This window comes from Mirounga angustirostris, unplaced genomic scaffold, assembly GCF_029215605.1.
Source record: "Mirounga angustirostris isolate CCGP_5_RB_7025 unplaced genomic scaffold, mMirAng1.0.hap1 SCAF_16, whole genome shotgun sequence".
NCBI classification, from domain to species: domain Eukaryota; kingdom Metazoa; phylum Chordata; class Mammalia; order Carnivora; family Phocidae; genus Mirounga; species Mirounga angustirostris.
The window spans coordinates 1,358,579-1,378,355 of record NW_026991724.1 but is presented as its reverse complement, the minus strand read 5'-3'; the positions used below and the strand labels follow the sequence as shown (position 1 = coordinate 1,378,355).

Sequence of the window (19,777 nt, the reverse complement as noted above, 5' to 3'; positions counted from 1 at the left end):
CTGGCCAGAGTGCGCCGCTGCCGTCGCCCGCCCGTTCTCACCCCTGGGCACCTCAGTCTCCCAGCGCGGCCCGAACAAAGAACCACAGACTGGGTGGGTCGGGAAGAACAGAAATGTATCGTCTCCCAGTCTGGAGGCCAGAAGCCCAAAATTAAGGTGTCACAGGGCTGCGCTCCCTCCGAAGGCTCTGGGGAGGGTCCTTCCTCCTCCCCCAGCCTCTGAGGGCCCCAGTCTGGGCTCCAGTCTCTGCCTCCATGTCATGTGGCCTTTTTCCCTGAGTCTCCGTCCTAAGCCCTCTTCTGGAAGGACCCCGGTCACCGGATCAGGGCCCATCCTAGTCCAGTGTGACCTCATTTAACCTGATCACATCTGCAAAGATCCAATTTCCAAATAGGGCCACATCCACAGTTACAGGGGGTAGGCTTGACCATGTCGTATAGGGGATACAACTCGACCCATGACATGGTGCTTCTCTCCTAGTGGACGGAAAAAGATGACAGATCTCTTGGGAGCTGCTCTTTTGGGGCTGGGCGGGACTCAGAGAGGAGACACGAGACCCCAGCTCTCGGGTGACCACACCCCTCCCGGGTCTCCACCCCCCTCCAGGAGAGAAGGGAGTGGACACTGGGGAGAACAGCATGTGAGGACTCGGATGACCTTTCCCCTTCTTGGCTGCATCCCAGCACTGGGAACAGTGTCCCCAGGTGTCTGCAGAGCCAAGGCTCTGTGCATAGCCCTCCCCTGCCTTGTCCCACATGTCCTCAGCCCTCCCTGAGAGGTGGCAATAGTCACCCAGGTCACCCTGAGGAGGAGACTAGGTCCAGGGAGTTCAAAGTGTGCCCCAGGTCACCAAGGCTAGATTGTTGGTTCCACAGGACCCCCCCGGAACCCCAAGTCCTCCTGTACTCTGCTCATTCCTTTTTCTCTGGAGATGGAGTGGCTCGCCCAGGGTCCCACAGCTAAGCAGCCTCAGAACCAAGACTCAAGGTGCTGCAGATCCAGCCCCTCCCCTGACCTCAGCCCCCTGGGAGTTCACTTCCCTCCAAATCCGATGACCTGCAACCACAGCTGGAGACATGTCCATTCTGCAAGCTGGTCTGCAGGGCACTCAGCACTCGAGGCCTGTCTGTGTGGCCTCCCGGGTGCAGACCAGCCCAGCCAAGAAGCCGCAGGCTTGGCTCCTAGGGCCACTCCAATCATGTACGTCTGTGCCATCCAAATATCTAGTCCCTGCTTCAAAAAAAAAAAAAAATGCCATCACTTGGGACTGGGGCCAGGTCAGCATAATGCCCCCTGTGTCCTGCTCTGAGAGGACCCTTGTGACCCTTGTGACTGCATGTTCTCGGGCATCCGGATCCTCCGCTCATTCTGGCTGACATAGCCCTTCAGAGGACCAGCATACTCGGGGCATCAGCCACAGGAAGACAGGCCGGGGCGAGACAAACGTCCCTTGGGGGAAGCCACACCAGGCTCCCAGCCCTCCCCCCCCAGCACCTGCCTGTAGAGCAGCACTGGGTGGGGCTTATTCTCTCCCCCTCCCCCCCGCCTAGAGAATGTTCTAGAGCACCTGCTCCAGAGTGAGCTGGAAGCTGCTTATGTCCATTTGAAGACATCACCGGCCCCCTTCTACCTTTTAAGAAAACTATGTTCTTTGCTCTGTGTAGAATAGCAATAACAATAATGAGAAGGAGGAGGCGGGGATGAGGAAGAGGAAGGAGAATTCACGAAGCTCTTCCTATGTGCGCGCACCGGGCAACGTCATATCCCATTCAACCCTAACATGCCCGAGGCAGAAGGTCCAGGATTAGAGACACTCATTTATCCTGAAATCCACACGCAGCCACACGCATGTGCAATCAGCCTCACACACGGGACTTGGCCGTTCAAAGGGCTTGGCACACATTCAGGAGTATGCCCCTCCTAATAACCTTGCGAGAGAGGCCAGGCAGGACTAACCGTCCCCACATGCCAGATGGGGAAGCCCAAGCTCCAAGGGCTGGGGTGGTTGGCTCAGTCTCCGGTCACACCACTGGAGGCAGAGTGCAAATCTGCATCTTCTCATTCCTTGTGGGGAAGCTGCATCATGGCCCACATGGATTCACCCTCACCCTTGGAGCAGGCTTGGCTTGTGGGATTTGGAGCTCCTGGTTCCCACTTTTCTAGGTTGTTTAACTATGAGTGAGCCCAGCCAGCCGCCCAGCACCCACTCTGGAGCTGGACTGCTTACTCTAGGTGAAGTTGATGCATTTGCTATGCTTATTTGGGGGTTCTTGGAGGCGTCAGTATAGGTACAGTGGGATGTCAGGAGTCTGCTGGGTGTGCATGCACACGCACAGAGAAGTAGCCTTGCATGTATGTGTCTCTGCACATGTCAAATGCCGATTTGTAGCTAGATGTCTGGGTGAAGGCATGACCAGGATAGGCTTTGTTTGAAGCAAAGGCAAAAAATACAAATGTCTGAAGGAAGGATGAGGACTCTTGAAAAACCACTTGTTGTTATAAAAAAGGCGATATTTAGAAAACCTTAGCCCCAGAAGAACCCTGTAGGTATTACTAGTTCAATCCCGTGATTTCACAGCTGGGGAAGCCAGACCCCAGGAGGGGAAGCAACGGAGCCAATGTCACTCAGAACATGGGGGCCCAGTCTGTTCCTGCTGTTGAACTCTCTGCCCTCATGCACACACCCATACCTGCCACCAGCCAGAACTTAGCACCCCTGTGAAGTTCTGTTGTAAGCAAGGAAGGCGGAAATAGGAGCATTCTTTGAAGGAGAGAATTTGGGAGTAGTAAAAATATCAGCACCACCATTATCACCATCCTAACCATCACCACCACCACCATCCTCACCATCCTCACCATCACCATCATCACCCTCATAACCATCATCCCCACCACCATCAACACCATCATCATCACCACCATCACCACCGTCCTCACCATCACCATCATCACCACCATTAACACCATCATCATCACCATCTTCATCATCACCCTCACCATCCTCATCATCACCCTCACCATCATCAGCATCACCATCATCACCATCACCATCATCATCATCACCATCATCACCATCACCATCACCATCATCACCACCACCATCACCACCATTATCACAATTGTCACCATCATCACCATCACCACCACCACCACCATCACCACCATCACCTCCATCACCTCCATCACCACCATCACCATCACCACCACCACCACCTCCATCACCACCATCACCATCATTATCACCATCATCACCATCACCACCATCACCTTCACCACCATCACCACCACCATCACCATCATTATCACCATCATCACCATCACCATCATCACCACCATCACCTCCATCACCATCACCACCACCATCACCACCATCCTCACCATCACCACCATCCTCACCATCACCACCATCACCACCATCCTCATCATCACCATCATCACCACCATCAACACCATCATCATCACCACCATCACCACCATCACCACCATCCTCATCATCACCATCATCACCACCATCAACACCATCATCCCCACCACCATCAACACCATCATCATCACCACCATCCTCACTATCACCATCATCACCACCATCAACACCATCATCATCACCACCATCACCATCTTCATCATCACCCTCACCATCCTCACCACCATAACTCTCATCAAATAACATGGTGGCAGTCCACTGGCTCTGTGTCACTCTCTTAAGCACTTTACACACATCCTTCTATTGAATCATCGTGACAACTGTGTGAGTTAGTTTCTATATATTACCTCCAGTTGTCACAGGAATGACCTGGAGCTCAGGCAAGAAATGAGTTTCCCAAAGTTGTGCAACTAGCAAGCACAGGGCAGCCTCCCCCGCTGCTCACAGTCACACCTTGCCAGAGATGCAGGGGCTCACTGGTGTACAGCATGTGGGGTGTCTCCCTGTGACAGTGGGAATGTGTCACAGGATTGGGGGCAAGTAAAATGAAGCAGACACCTCGGAAGGGAGCAGAGCAAGATGGGGCGGGGCTGGTGGTCAAACTCATCAGCAGGATGAGCTGGAGGTACTCTCCCTGCCCGGGGTGGGTGGGGAGCCCACACAGAGGGCCTTCTTGTCTCCTTGGCATCAACATAAAATGTGAAGTCCCCCCGGGAGCTGGTCTGACTGTAGTTGTGTGCCAAGCTGTCTCTCCCTCCCTGGGCCTCAGTTTCTTCATCTGTAGAATGAAAGATCTGGACCAGACTCCCCCCGCAAGAGTCTTTCTGGCCCCCACATTCTCAGGTGCTGAAAACTGCCTATGTCATGTAGTCATACCAGTCTTAAGCCCAGAATGCTCCCTGGAGGCGGGGGCATCTGGAGCAGGCTCAAAAGAGAGAAAGGGCCTCAAGTGTCCAAGAGAAGCGCATGTGGTGAGGGTTGGAAGGACAGATTTAGGCCGTCAGCAGTGCAGGGAGCACTGCATGGGGTCGGGCACCATCTGAGGTGTGCGGCATATGAAAATGAGGAGGACCCGGCGTCCCAGGTCTAGACAGGAGACAGCCACACAGACAGGAGACAGGTGCAGGAGACAGCGGGATGTATGTGTGCCACTCCCTTAGCATCTCCACAACAGACTCATCGAGGAGGTGGCTTCTGAGTGCGTCTTGGAGGATGAATAGGAGTGTGCTAGGCTGGCGAGGTGGGCAGGAGGGAGAAACCAGTGCAGGGTTAGCGAGGCATGGGGGACTGAGGGGCGTTTAGGGTGATGTGGAGCAGCTCAGCGAGGTCGGAGTCAAGGCGGGGAAGGCAGAGATGCCAAGGAGGAAGAACAGGCCCTGGACCGGGAAGGTAGCTCGGGGCCTGGTGGGGAAAGGCCTTGAGTCTCCACCTGCGTGTGTAGGTCATCCTGTGGGTACTAGGAACCCACGGGGGCTGATGACAGAGCATGACGTGACAAAGTCCGTGTTCTAGAAGGACCACCCATGGTGCTCATGGACATTTCTGCAGTGGGAAGGACACAGTTCTGTTTCTGACACTAACCCACGCTTGCAGTTCCCACACAAATGACCGTGCGTGACCAGGCTCAGCACTGCTGGGTCTCAGCAGCCGCGTCCGTGGCCTGGAGGCGAGCTCTTGCGCACGGGCCTGGCAGTGGAGAAGCACCTCCGTGTTCCGGAGCCTGCGTACATGGGACATAAATATTGTCTCTGCTCTAAGTAAACAGCTGACAGCAAGAGCCCAGACAGCCCAGGGTGCCAAGAGTACTGTCCGCCCTCGCCCAGACCCCGTGTGCGCTATAACACCAGCTCCGTGGGCGCGGGCAGCCATGTGGAGCTTGGCATCCCCGAGTTCGCCGGAGGCTGCTTACAGTCCTTCCCAGCGCCCTGGCTGGGTGTGGCCACGGCCCCGGTGTGACCAGGCATCAGGTGCCCACTCCCGTCTGTGGAAGGGCCGCCCGGGAGTACGGTGAAGACTGGGAGGTGGGAGCACCCTGCCTGATGGGTATTGTCTGCCCTGAGTGCTGGGATGGAGCGGGGTCTGAGTGACAATTCCGCCCTTCCATGTTTCTCCTGCCGCTGCCCCTGGAGGGGATGGGGCGTAATGGGACGAGTGTGGTTTCCTTTAGGAAAGTATAGAGATTTTGTAGGTGCGTGTCTGTGTTCTTGCTAACTTCACAAAATTAAACAAGCATCCAGGAGATCGTCTAGCCCCACATGGGAGTATATGTCCCCCCAGGCGGCCCCTGCACCCTGGCTGACTGAGGGCTGAACACGCAGCAAGGGCTAGGGACGATGCCCGAGACAAAGTGCTCTTCTCTGGCTGTTGTGACAGGGGGTCTATGGGGCAGGGGCCCTGCGCTCTCACTTGCCCATGTCTGAGCACCTGCTGGGGGACAGAGGCAGGAGGTGGGGCCCCCGCCAGGAGACGCAGTTGGTGTAGGTCGTGGGAAGGATGGGGCCACATGCTGGAGGTGGGCAGAGGCTGTCTGTCTCAGGACTATTCTGATGATGAATAAGTCATGACCAACGCGGAGGTGTGGGGACACGTGAAGGAGAAAATAAGTCACCCAGGAAACATACAGATAGTGGTTCTAAGAGCTAGCATCCATTAGATTCTGAGTGCGTGGTGCTGGCCGTCAATACCCCAACAGGCCTCCAGGGACAGGGACTGGGAAACTGAAGCATAGGGTGGGAAGGCCCCTCGCCAAGGCCTGCGGGGCTGTGAACCCAGATCTCGCTATGCTGCGTCTCAAACAAGCCCCCAAACCCGCACAGCCTGGGGGGCTCCGAGGGCTGAACATTTACCTGCTGAAGCCGCCAGGGGCCATGGGTCCTGCAGCTGCTGAAGCCCGCACCCTGGACAAACAGCGGTGACACACCGGCCTCACCCTCATCATTGCCCATGGGATTCCCTCCGGCCATCCCCGAGCTCTTGTTCATTCAATTACTCCACAAATGGGAGTCTTCTGTGACCAACCCTGGTGCGGGCACCGAGCGTGCACAGTGAGCAGGACGGAGCTCCTGCCTGGCTCATGAATCCCGAACCCAGAAGGAGTCGATGTGAACACACACGCACATGCATGCGCACACGCTGACCCATACACTCACGTGTGCGCACTCATGCACACTCATGCACACACACTGACACACTTGTGCGTGCGCACTCACATACACGTGCACACGTTGACACGTGTGTGCACACATACATGCACAAGGCTGATACACCCAGGTGTGTGCACACACATACACGTGCACACGCTGACACACTCGTGTGTGCACACATGCGCACACGCTGACACACTCACATGTGTGTACACGCTGACACTCACATGTGTGCACACACATACATGCGCACACCCTGACACACTCACGTGTGTGCACACACATACATGCGCACACCCTGACACACTCACGTGTGTGCACACACATACATGCACAAGGCTGATACACTCACGTGTGTGCACACACATACATGCGCACACGCTGACACACGTGCACACACATAAACGCGCACACGCTGACACACTCACATGTGTGCACACACATACATGAGCACACACTGACACATACACTCGCATGTGTGTGCACACGTACACATACACTCGTGTGCGCACACATGCATGCACAATGCTGATACACTCACGTGTGCACACACTGACACACTCACATGTGAGCACACATACATGCGCACACGCTGACACACTCGTGTGTGCACACATGCGCACACGCTGACACGTGCACACGCTGACACATACACTCTCATGTGTGCGCACACATGCACACACATTGACACACTTGTGTGCGTGCATGCAGACATACATGCAGTCTCACGCATACTCACACCATGTGAACACAGATGTACACCCACACTGACACACGCTCACACTGATAAACACGCTGGCGCACACATGGACTCGAGGTCAGCCCACCTACCAATGGATGTCGCCTCCTGTCCTGGCATTGGTGTCCTCCTGGAGGAGGTGTTCTTTCTGGCCCCGCCCCGGGGGAGGCAGCTGCAGCCTGGGGTGCCTGGCAGGGGTGGGAGGGCATCAAGGACAGCCTGTGCTCAGACCCAGGGCTGCCCGAACATCTACTGATGTCCGGAGCGGGACCGGGCTCAGTGGTTCCGACCCAGACCCGCCAGCTCTGCGCCCAGATGGGGCCCTCCCCCGCTCGCCTCTGCAGGCCGGACATCCCGGGGCCGTCGGCCTACCGACGCCCCGCCAGAGACTCGCAGACGTCTGATCACTCACCCCATCACCACGCCGCCAGCCGTGAGGCCAGTGCAGCAGGTGGCAGGGACAGAGGCGCCATGCTTCTTTAATGTCGCTAAATGGAAGAAGAGCTGGCTTGAGTTTGGGGCCGGGCGGGATGGATAAGCCATTTGGAGAGAAAATGATCCCAGGGAACCTTGCCACATTTTTTCTAGAAGAATGTTGGAAGTTTCAGTGGCCAGGTATGGAAAAAGAAAGCTCTGCACACTGAAGTCATTCACGGCGGGTGGAGCGGAGGCGTTGACCCAGGCCCAGGTGGTGAGGGCACGCCGTTCGCTGAGCCGGGCCTGCTACAAGGGCCGGTTGTGTCCGCAGCCTCAGCCAGTCACCCCGAGCAACACGAAAACACACATCAATGCGCCTTTTACAGCGGGCCCTTCCTCACGGGCTCCGAATAAATGACCAAGCTGAGCAAAATGTAAATTTGTAGTTATCCCTCGGAGACATAATTATAGGAAAAAAACAAGGACAGTGGCATTTGGACCAGGACAGCTGGCTCCTTTCCTGCAGCCGGGCTCGGTGTCGGGGGCGTCCGGGGCACAGGGCGGGAGGAGGCTGAGCCCCAAGGCCCCAAGGCCGGAGCTGAAGGCCGCTGTCCTCCTCCTCCTCCCTGCCCCGGGCCTGCCCCGGGCACTGCCATTGCTTGGGCCGCTCACGAATCTCTCCACCCCGGGCCCTCACTCTGCAGCCGCCCCATGAAAGGGCCCATTCATACACCAGGCTCTGGCTCGGGTTCCCGCGGCCAGGCCAGCCCCCACTGCCTCTGTTTTCCTTTCATTAGAAGGATTCCCATATTGAAGGCCTGCAAGAGGCAGAGTCCAGGATGCTGTGCTGAGTGTCGGGAGGCGCAACGCTGCCCATGGGTCCTAGCACTTTCACGAATGAGTCTGAGTTACAAGCCCAGAGGGGGAGACTGAGGCTCAGGCCCCATGGCTGGCAGATGGCAGAGTTGGGGATTGGACCCGGGCCACCAGCTGCCCCGTGGCCCTGCTGGGAGGAGCTCAGGAAACACGGGCGTCCTGAGCCAGTGTGTAGGGCAGGAAGGGCTTCCTGGAGGCAGAGGAGCTGATCCCGGAAAGGGGGATGAGGTGGGCTGTGGGCTCTAGGAAGTTCTGCATGCCCAGACCCCCTGCCAGCCCTTGGATCCCATGGCCTTGGCTGGCCCACATGTGGGAAAGCGGGTAGGTGTTGGTGGCACGTGGCGGGGGGAGACCCTCCGCAGGAAGGGCGCCCTTCTGTCTCCCTTTTTGCTCACAAATGGGGCCATTTGGAAGAAAGGAAGACAAGGACAGAAAGCATCGGCTAGGATCTGAGTCATGCGCCACCGTCAGTCTGGAATGTCTCCTTGGAAGAGTTCTCTGGGCTCTGGCCCCACCCGCCGCCACTCACCCAGCCTCGCTCCCTCCCTCCCGCCTCCTCCCTCCCTCCCCTCCCATCTGCCACCCCCATGGCCACAGACCCCTGAAAATGCACAGGGTCTTATGTGTGGCCACGTGGGAGCTGATGCTGTGCCTTCGGTAGGCAACAATTTTTTCATTTCCATGTGTCTGTTCCTTTCTGTGCTCTGGACCCTGTAGGGTTTTTTCTGAGGTCCTAGACCCAGGGGCTGGGGGTTATAGGGGGGTGTCAGAGCTGGACAGCATCTGCCGTAGGACATGCCCTGGCATCATAGGGTCGCTCGCCCCTCCTCCCTCGGACCCTGCTCTCGCGTCCAGCTTCCCTGATACCCCCCAGGGACCCCCAGCCACCATCAGAAGGAGTGGGGGCTGCCTCATCATGCCTGGGGGGCCAGCACTGCCCTCCTGGCTTCTCGATTCTCCCTGAGCAGTGGCTATCACTCCTGCCAACTCCTGGGTGGGGGAGCAGAAACCCAGAGAGGTTGCTAACTTACCCAAGGACACACAGCTAGCAGGGAGTGGGGGTCAGAGGCCAGGCCCTCCGAGTCGTCGGGCTACTTGGTGAGTTCTGCCAACGTTGCTTGTGTTCCTGACACGAGTTCCTGGAGCCCAGTTTTCAGTCATCGGGGACAGATGCACAGATAATGAGCTCTGGAGGGGCCGGGTTTCTCGTTCCTGGAAAGGTCTCGGGTCCCATGTGCTTCCCTATTTGCTGACAGCTGTGCTGAAGGGCGGCTCAATGTGACAAGCCCCCACACACACACACCCCCCATCCATCAGCCAAGACACCCAGGGAGCAGCCTCTGTGAGGCGGAAGCAGGGACCCCGGGGTCAGGGGCCCTGCAGCCCCTCAAGGCCATACCCTTGACCTGGGCTCAGTGAGGAGTCAGCAGGCACAGGAACAGCTGTCCAGGGCCCAGAATGGGCTGTGCCACTGACCCCTGGGTCCTCAGGATGGATTCCCTGCCTCCTCCAGCCTCAGTTTCCCTGTCTGGCAAATGGGGCTAAGGAGCCTGAGGGAGCCCGCAAGACCGCAGGTCAAACTTGCCACGAAAACTCCAGGAGGGTGTAAACATCCACCATATGCCACATCCCAGGTCAGAGGTCCGGTCTCCCAGGGATGCGGGTCTTGGCCTCAGGCGTCCCACTAGGTCTGGTGTGGACCCACACGCAGGGCAGGGGCAGGACGTGGATTTCAAGGTGTGAGGCCATCTGGACGGATGGGTGTCCAATGCCAAGGTGCTGTCAGAGTCAAGCTGGAGCACCATGTGACACTATGGCCCTGGAATCTGCCGGACGCTTCTCACTCCTCCCACCCCTGCTCTGGCTTTGAGGACGTGGTTTCATTTTGACATCAGGCAAAAGTCAAGGGGATGACTCAGGAGCACTGACTGGCTTTCCCGGCACACGCAGGGGCCCGGGGAGCCTCTGCCCCCTGAGAGCAGCTAGTGGTGGGTGGCGGGCCCCAGGCGGCAAGGGGGCTTGGCTGGGGAGGGAGAGCTGTGACTTTGGGCAAGTTGAGTCAGCACCCCTGCTGGGGTGCTGGTGGAGAGCGAGATTTGGTACAGGGGCCCGTTTCCAGCTCTGTTACTTCCCAGAGCAAAGGAGCAGGCACTCCCCTGGGCAGGACCCCGCCCACCCATGCCACCTCCACGGCACCCACGTGTCTCCCAGGGAGCAGGTCCTCCCACAAGGGGTGGACGAAGCTTATTGTCAGGCTTTGGGAATGGGGAGGAGGGGAAGGTGCTGTCTGCCGTAGGCCTGGGGACTGCTGGGGTCCACCCCCACGAGACCACCGCCCCTGCCTATTACTGACATTTGGGGCCAGATAATTCTTTGTCATGAGGCCGTCCTGTGCATTGTAGGAGATCTAGCAGCCTCTCTGGTCTCCGCCTGGTACATGCCATTGCAGCCTCCATGGTTGTGACAGCCAAAAATGTCTCCAGACATTGCCAAATGTACCCCGGGGGGGGGGGGGCACAGTCACACCAACTGAGAATTGCTGGATTCTACTAAGCAGGTGGGCCTAGAGGCTTGGAGCAGGAGCTCAGGGGCTGTTGTGGTCACCAGCCAGCCGGAGGGCTAAGCCCCCAGCTCTGTCGGACTGGCCCTGAGGCAGGAGAGGCGTATTCAGAACAGCCTTGAGAAATGGGAAGTGCAAAGCCCACCTCCTAGGGCTGTCAGGCTCATGCACTCAGCGCCTGGCCCAGGGGGGCAGAGCCAGCCGCTCTTCTGAGGGTGGCCGTGGGCGTGGCACTGAGGCCTCTGCCGGCCCTCCCACCAAGGGGTGTTCGGGTGCACCAGGGGCCGGACACACACACACACAGACACACACGCACACGGTTCTGAAACCGTGGACTTCCTTAGAAACAAGAAGAGGCCCAGTGGGAAGGCTAGGGAAGCAAATACCATCTGGGAACTTGGTCTGAGCCAGGGGACCCCCACGCTAGAAACTTTAGGAAACCAACTTGATTGAAATGCCGATTAAATTGAAGGGGGTTCTTACCCCCTTCCTGTGCCGATTTCCATGGAGAAGGAGATCCCAGGACCCGGAGGCCCAGAATGATGCCCCGGAAATGTGAGCTGAGGCTTGGGCTTTCTGAGTGCCAAGCAGGACCGGGCAGCGGGGGCCTCTGGATCCCTTACCCCTTGTTCAATTCAACGTCTCAAGTCCACCAGCAGGGATTTCTGGAACCTCCTTCCGATGCTGTAACGAAAAGCCACGGGAAAATTGACTTTGATACACAGTGTATTAAGCTTATCATAAATTGTAGGTGGAGAGCTCAGAGCCCCACGGGCTGATGCAGACCATAATGCCTCGGGCGGGGCGGGGAGCAGGCCATTCGCCCCCTTCCCAGCCCGTGTGCAGGACTCTGGGCCAAAGGCCCTGTGAGTCACCCATACCTTGCTTTACATGATAAAGGTGTTCCTAAGGGGGTGTGAAATTTGAACTTGGGTAAGTTAAAGCATGCTTGCAAGGCTCTCAGGGGACATTGTTCAAAGGACCAGTTCTGAAGGGATGCCTTTCTACAAAGTGAAGACCCGCCCTGCCCCCACCCCCCCAACACACAATTTCACTTCTCAGAGGCTTGGGCATCCGTGCCCAGGGGTTGTCGGAAGTGGAGAAGAGAGGAGTGCTGCTCTCAGTGGTTGCCCCTGACCTTGAAGGGACCCACACGGGCCCCGTGCCCTGAGCTGTGTGGCCTTGGGAAGATGTCTTGCCTTCTCTGGACCTTGATGTCCTCATCTGTGAAGGAAACCATGGGACGGATGACATGCAGGGACCCTCCCGCTCTGGGGCGCGCATGGTTCCAGCCCCCCGCCACCTGTGTTCCAGAATTCACCGGGCCCGTCTGTGACAGGCCTGAGGCTGGGCCAGGGCACCCAGAGCAAAGGCACTAAGGATTTAAGGAACATCAACTCCCACCTTCCAGACAGGAGCATCTCCTCCGAGGCTGCCCTCCAGGTGCTAACCTGGAGGACCTCCGAAGTTCTCCAGGCAGGTGCCAGGTGAGGGTTGTGGCAACCCCCACCCATCCTCCCTGCAGAAGCACAAGGGTGTTGGCACCTCGGAGGGGGTGGGGATGGAGGAGCTATTGAAAACCACATGGATACACTTAGGCTCACAGATCTGAAAATAGTGCTGAATCCAGCGCGTGCATCCGAGCAGCAGAGCACTACCAGTTTGGGGTGGGCTGGCCAGGGGGCACGAGCACTGATATGGTGGCGCCATACCTTTCCCACCAGGGACCCCATCACTAGAGTGCATCCCATGAAACAAACACCTAGGAAGAGCCTTGCTAAAAATAGCTGGGGGGCAGGGGGGGTGGAAGTTTGTAACTGAAGCCGGCTGTGCCTGGGGGCCGACCCGTGCGCGCTGCCCAGGGCTGGGCGGAGGGCCCTCCGGAGCACCCAGCCGCCGCTGCTGCCGGGAGCGTGTTCGCGAGGATTGGCCCCCGCGCGCGCGGCCCGACCTGGGAAGCGGGTGGAGGCTGCTCCCCTCCTCTCCCCACCCCGCCCGCAGGGGCAGAGCGCGGCGCAGCGGCGGCGGGGCGGCTCGGTGCCCGGCGGGCGGCCCGTCTGCGCGGCCCGGGCGGCCTGCGGTCGGGATGAGGACTGCCCTCCGCGCCCAGAGCGCCGGGGCCGCCGCGGCCGTGCCGGGAGCTCGATCGTGCCCGCCAGCGCGGCGAAAGGAGCGGGGCCCTCGGAGCGGGAGGTGAGTGTGGCCGCGCGGCGCCTGGGTAGTGGCGCAGGGACCGGGGCTTGCGCGGCGGGTCACCTGGCTGCCCGCGACCCGCCACGTCCCGGGCGCCCTCAGCGGCGCGCCCCGGCAGGGCCGGACGACCCTCCCCGCGCCCCCGACCCCGCTCGCGGGCCGGGGACGCGCCGCGCCGCCAACGCCAGGGCGCGCGGGGGGCTCGGCGGGGGCCGCGGCGCTTCGAGGCCGGCCTCCGCCCTGCCCAGCGCTGCCTGCAGAGCCCGGGCCAGCTCCGCGGAGCACTTTGCAAAGTGCAGCCCGAGTACGCGTAGCTGCGTGCCCGCCAGGGCCGCCGAGCCGGGCCTCCGGAAAGCCGGGCCTCCGGGGAGCAGGGCCGGGGCGGGGGCGCGCGCGGCCGCTGGCCGGCTCATTCATTGCGGACCGGAACAGCTGGGCCCCCCCGCCCCGAGGCCGGCCGGCCGCCTCCTCCGCGCTGCCCCCCGGGCGTGCGGCCCCGGGCACTTGCCCGGGCGAGAGTTGGCAAGGCGGCAGCGGAGGCAGCGCGCGGGCCAGGGTGGGTCTTTGGGGCGGCCGGGGGCTCCGCGCCGCTGCGCGCCTGCGGGGAGGCCACGCGGCGCCCACACCCGGCCCGCGCCCCTGGCCGGCTGGGCGCGCCTAGGGAGTCGGGCCGGAGGGACCCGTGGGGACGCGGCGCCGCGCGGCGGCGGCCGGAAGGGAAGGCCGGCCGGGCTCGCGGGGACTTCCCGCGGTCACCCAGACCCTGCCCCTGCACCCTGGGCCAAGGAGGCAGCGGGTCGCAGGGACAGACTGGGCTTCGCTTGGACTGGCCTCCTGCGCCCTGGCGGTGGCTGAGACCATTAACTCCTTCCAGACCGGCGCTTGAGCAGCGCCCTGGACGGTGTAGGGGCTATGCCACGTGTTACTGTGTGGAAACCTCGTATCATGAGATAGATGGTACCCCATATTGTGGATGAAGAAACTGAGGATCAGAGAGGTTGAGTGACTGGGCCAAAGCTGCACAGCTAGTGAGCAGCAGGGGCTGCTGGCCTCTCTCCATTCCATCACACAGACTCCAGTCCAAGACTGCCTGTTGGCCAGAACAAATGTGTATGGAGTCCTCTCTGTGCCCCACACTGCCCTAGGAGCCCACAACCCAGCAAAGACCCCTGCCTCCTTGATAACAAACACGATAAACAGGTAAAATGCCAGGATAGTGTCAGCCGGGGGGCCAGGGGAAGCTGGGGCAGGGTCACGGTGTTTGGAAGGGCCACCCATGAGGTGTCCAGGGAAGAGGGCATGCCCCCATGCGCCATGTGCCCGGCCTGGCAGGTTCCAGAACCACAGAGCAGAGCATGCCAAGAGCCTCACCTGGGAGTGGGGAGAGGCAGGAGTGCATTTGAGGCCAAAAAGGAAGCTGGGCTCCTTGAGGGGAGCCCACGGCCCCTACAGCATCGTGGCCTGGGGAGCATGGGAGAGGGTGTGGCTGTATCCAGGGGCAGTGTGGAAGCCAGCAAGTGCCGGGAATTCAGGGTCAAAGAGAACTCAGAGGTTCTTCAACTCCCTCATCAGTGCTCCGTTCTCCACCAGACCCTGCATCCAGGTGACTGACTCTGCTTGAATACCCGCAGCAATGGGGACCTCACTCGTTATCGCAGCAGCCTGTCCCACGGTCCCACCCCTGGAATGGGCTGAAGGTTAGGACAAGGCTCTGTTGTAGGTTGAGGGACAAGCCTCCTACCTGTGGTGGCCGTGGACTCTGGTCCTGTCATCCTGAGCAGCACACGGCACATCGGGCTAACGCTTACACACGGTTGCCTTTGGAGAATGTTAATAGAGGGATTACGTCCCCTTGAAGCCTAATCTTGTCAGGTCCTGCGCCTTTTCTGACTTGACATTCCAGGTTAGGCACCGTCCTGCCTCTCTCCCTGGGAGAAAGTCAGTGGGTCTCTTCCCCGGCTTCCCATTTACAGAACACGAGGGTGGCCTGGAAGCAGAGACCTGTTCCCACCTCCTGTATTCTGGAACCTCGCCACCATTGATGGTGCCAAAGACGCATGTGCTTCTTGACATCAGTTCACACTGTGGATTCCTCCAGAGCCCGGAGACTTCCAAGCCAAGCCCCACCCCCACCTTCCTCCGGGCTTTGACTGTTCCTGAGATTCAGTTACCCGTCTGTTTCCTCATCCAAAATGAGGGGCTCAGAGTTTGGGGAAGGTGGTGTAGTGGTGAAGCGGGCAGGCTGCGGAAGCAGCTGCCCACGAGCTGTGTGGGCAAGTCACCAATGTCCCTGAGCTTGATTTCTCCATCGGGAGAATGCGGAGACCTCACAAGAACCGGGGGGTGCTGAGGTACAGCGTCCCTGCCCCACAGGCCTAATGCGGTATGAGCTGCTGTGGTTCCTGTCTGCGCAGCTGGGGAGACCCCGCGGGGCCTGTGGGAAGGGCTCTGCAGGTACAAAGGGCCAGGAAGGGTGCATGGCACCAGCCACAAGTCCAGGAGGGAGGGCATTGTAGGGCATGGTCGCACAGCCCGGGTCCTGCTGCAGGCTGCCCTTGCGACTTCTCCCCCAGTGAGGGGCTCACCCCAGCCGGCCGGCCCATCTCCACCTCGGGTCTTTCGAGATGTGTGCAGGAGGGTGGTGACTTGGCAGGGTGGGAGCAGCCCACCGTCCCACCCACTGCAGGCAGCGCTAAAGCTAGAGCCCTGCCCTCCAGGCCGGCCACCACCCCACCCCATCCCCCTCCCCAGTGACAGTCCTCAGGGTCCTCTCTTGGGATGCTGTTCCCCTTCCTCCTCCTGCCCTGCACACCCAGTGGCCTGTCTCCCATCTCCAGCGGCCAGCCCCCTCCTTGCCATGGCGCATGGTCCCCCACCCCATCAGAACTGCCCTCTGTCTGCTCTGGCCTCAGCCCTTCCGGCACCCCGCCTTTGGTTGTGTGGGCATTCCCATCCCTCCACCGGACAACACCCATCCAGCGCCCCGTCCCCGTTGAGCCAGATACAGCAACACTCCGCACACACACGCTGGGGGACTCGCGGGATTCTCGGGTAGAATCGGCTCAGTTCATGTTGGAGACCAGCCTGGGCATGGTGGAGAACGTAGGATGGAGGGGGTGAGCATGGAGACGGACGGCCTTGTGGGTGCCAAGGGCCGTGTCTTCGGCCTCTCCCTTGCTAGCGTATCCTCACCATCTGTCTTGGCAGCTGTGGCCGGGGCGGCAGATACTGTCCTCGGGGACTGATTGCAGTCTTGTGCTTTGGTCCCACCATCTCCCTGGGTGGAAGGAAAAGTGGGCCTGTACGTTGAGGAGGCTGGTCACTGAATGGGGGCCACCAGCCCATGCTCTGCTCCGCAGGCCCCAGCCCAACGTGGGGCTCTTTCCACCCAGGGAGCTGCCCAGAAGTCCCCAAAGCAGGAGTGGTGGCCCCACTTCAGACATATGTGCTGTACATGGACCACTGTCCTGGTCCCAAGACGTCATGTGTGCTCGCTGGAAGCTGCCCCCCCAGAGGCCAGAGACTGAGACATCTGTCACTTCTGACCTGGGATCCCCTCCTCCCTTACCAGGGGCTGTCAAGCCTCCGAGACCCCTCGGGATCATTCGGGATCAGTGTCACTCTTGTAGACCCTCCCTTGGTCCAGGTGCGTCAAGGCAACTTTGGAGAGGGCTAGGAAGGAGGGTGGCAGGCCAGGTAGGGACCCACCTAGGGCTGCTGGGGGCTGGGGCCGGCCGTGGTTAGCACCGTGAGCTCCTGCCTTCAGATGTTCATCAAAGCCTGCCGGCCCCGCCCCCTCGCGCTGCCCTGTGGTTTCTGGTCCTGCTTCCCAACCACCAGAAAGTGAGGTCAGCGACTGCATTGGCAGGAGTTTGGGGGCTGTGACCCCGGCGTCAAACTATAGGTTTCCTGCTCGTTACTCAGCTCAGTTCCTGTTGGGATCGAGGTGGTCTCTAAGAATTACATCCTTGTTTAAATAGAGCCGGCTTTGGGAAGGAGAGTTCCAAATCTGAGTTCCGGGCATGACTGTGGGCAGAGCCTGAAGATGGAGGTGGGGAGGCAGGCCTTGTCTAGGGGGCTCTGGGGTTTGCTTCCCAATCCTGAAATGGTGGTCCCAGGCCCCTGCCCGCCTATTCTCCCCGTCACCCAGTGCTCGACGCAAGCCCCTCCTCCATCCCCCATGGACGCTCTCCACTCCAGGTGAGGGTGGACAAGACCCTTGAGGGAAAGCAACGTGGGCTTGGGGGGCCCTCAGAGCCCTCGGTCAGGTCCCACTCTCTGGCTGTGACGCCCTTCCAGGCACGCCTGGACCCCAGAGACCGTGGCCAGCCAGGGATGGAGGCTGCATGCACGTGAGTGAGTGCGTGAGTGGACAGGTGGGCGCCCACGACGGCAGCCCCCTCCTCGCTGCTCGGCCTCTCCCGATAGGCGGGCTGGAGCCAGGGCAGGACGGGGACATTCCATCCCTGGCCGCCTGCTCACAGCCTCTGTCCTGACTCAGGGCTGCTCGCAGGGCCCGCGTCCCAGCCAAACAAGCCAAACAAAATCCACATTCATGAACGGCCATTGAGGCTTCTGGCGGCCCGGGTACAGATGTGACTGTTGCCTTCCCCACATTCCTCCGGGACTGCCGGGCCAAGGTGGCCATGGGTAAACAGGGCTGCCCCTCCCAGCCCTGCATGTGGCTGGCCGGGCGCTGCCCTCTGGGGACACGGTGGAGGGGGGCTTCCCTGGGGCGGGGGATGGGGGGTGGTCAGCGCAGAGATGCCAAGACCCTGGCTGGATGGGGCGAGGGAGCCGGACCGGGTCCCAGTACTGAAGGAACTGCCCCCTCGGCAGAGGCCGGTGGGCATCCCGTGTCCTAGATCAGCCCGACTCGGCAGGGACCTCCCAGGTTTGAGCCGAGTTCACAGAGCATAAGTGCAGGGTTCCGTGGTTTGTAGTGTGTTCACATGGGTGTGCAAGCACCCCCACCATCTTCTCCTGGAGCACTTCCATCCCCCCAAAAAGAAACGCTGCTCCCTCTGGCAGTCACCCCCCCAGGCCTGCCCCAGCCCTGGAAACCACGAATCTACTTTCTGCCTCTGTGGATTTGCCTATTCAGGACATTTCACATGAATGAAATCACATGGTATTTGTGGCTGCCTGACTTCGCTCCTCGTAGTGTTGCCGCCGCGGGGCGTCCACGGTGGAGCCTGCCCCGGGGCCTCCTTCCTTTTTATGGCTGAGTAATATTCCGTGGCGTGGCTGGACCACAGATCGTGTGCCCATCATCTGCCGATGGACTTCTGGCCGTGGGGACGGTGCTGCTGTGAGCCCTGGGAACACGTCTCCGTGGGGCGTGCGTTGGAGTTTCTCGAGGACTGAGTCTAGGAGGGGCCTCCGGGCTCCACGGTCACTGTCCCCGTCCCCAGCTGCACCATTTCCCGTCCGCACCAGCGAGTAAGGCTGTGGGGGCCTCTCTACCCCCTTGCTGTGCTCGAGGATGCCAGGACAGGGAGGCACTGGCTCAGGGTCACATAGCTGGGAAGTGGGGTCCCGAATGCGACCTCTGCTCGGGCTCCAGAGCCGCGAGCACACAGATGGGGAAGTCGAGGCAGAGAGCACGGCAATCGCAGCCTCGGGGACTGTCTTGAGGGAGGCTCTGCCCTCTCACCCCTGCCCTCCCCTGAGGCTTCTCCTGGGCTCTTAGTGCATGCTGAGCTCTGCACACACGTTCCCTGCTGCACGTCCAGAAACTTGCACTGCTCATCGTTCTCCCAGCCTTCCCCAAAGGGACCTATGGCCTTTTCCCAGGACGAAAGCACACTGCACCGTTCGGGGACACTGATCCAGGAGGCCTGAGCTCCACTCCCTGAGGGCAGGTGATCCGTGGGGTTTTAGCTCCGGCCTGCCCCAGAGTGGCAGGGCGCCCCGAGCCTGTCCTGTGGCTACCTCCACAGTTCCGGAATGCACGATCAGAATGGACATAGCCAGCCACTAGCGGGATCCACAGCTCTTACCCCAGAGAGGTGAAGACATCGCCCGAAGCGCACCCAGTGGGGAGCTGCCCGAGGGCTCGGGGGTTCAAGCCAGGCTGCCTAACCGGACACAGGGCAAGAGTGCGCACACCTTCCCCAACTCCCGCAGGGGGTGGGGGTGGGGGGCTCTCTGCCCTGGGCAGTCCCAGGCTGGCTCTTGCTGAGAGGAGTCTCCCATTGGCACAACCGCATCAGAGGGATCGGGGCTGGGGTCAGGCTGACCACTCCTTAGCCACACACAACGCACGCTCCGAGGCAGAGGAGATGGCGTCCTCCCCAGGATAGCCACAGAGCTGGGCACCCCCTGTGCTTCCTGCACGCGTCTGGGGGTCACGTGCAGAAGGCCACTCTGGGGCCAGGCTGTGCTCCAGGCCTTGGGGCTGCTGGGAACGGGCCACGCCGCTG

General features: G+C 60.2%; 1 protein-coding gene across 4 annotated transcripts in view; it reads left to right on the top strand.

Moving 5' to 3' along the window:
- The window catches only part of ZNF469 (zinc finger protein 469), a 189,867-nt gene that overhangs the window by 133,148 nt on the left and 36,942 nt on the right, over positions 1–19,777 (top strand). The window contains exon 1 of one of the 4 annotated variants that reach the window (XM_064581072.1): positions 13,073–13,352. The exons of the other annotated variants lie outside the window; for them this stretch is intronic. The gene's annotated coding sequence lies outside the window, so the exon portion shown is untranslated. Of the gene's footprint in view, positions 1–13,072; positions 13,353–19,777 lie in introns of those variants that run through there. 4 annotated transcript variants of the gene reach the window in all.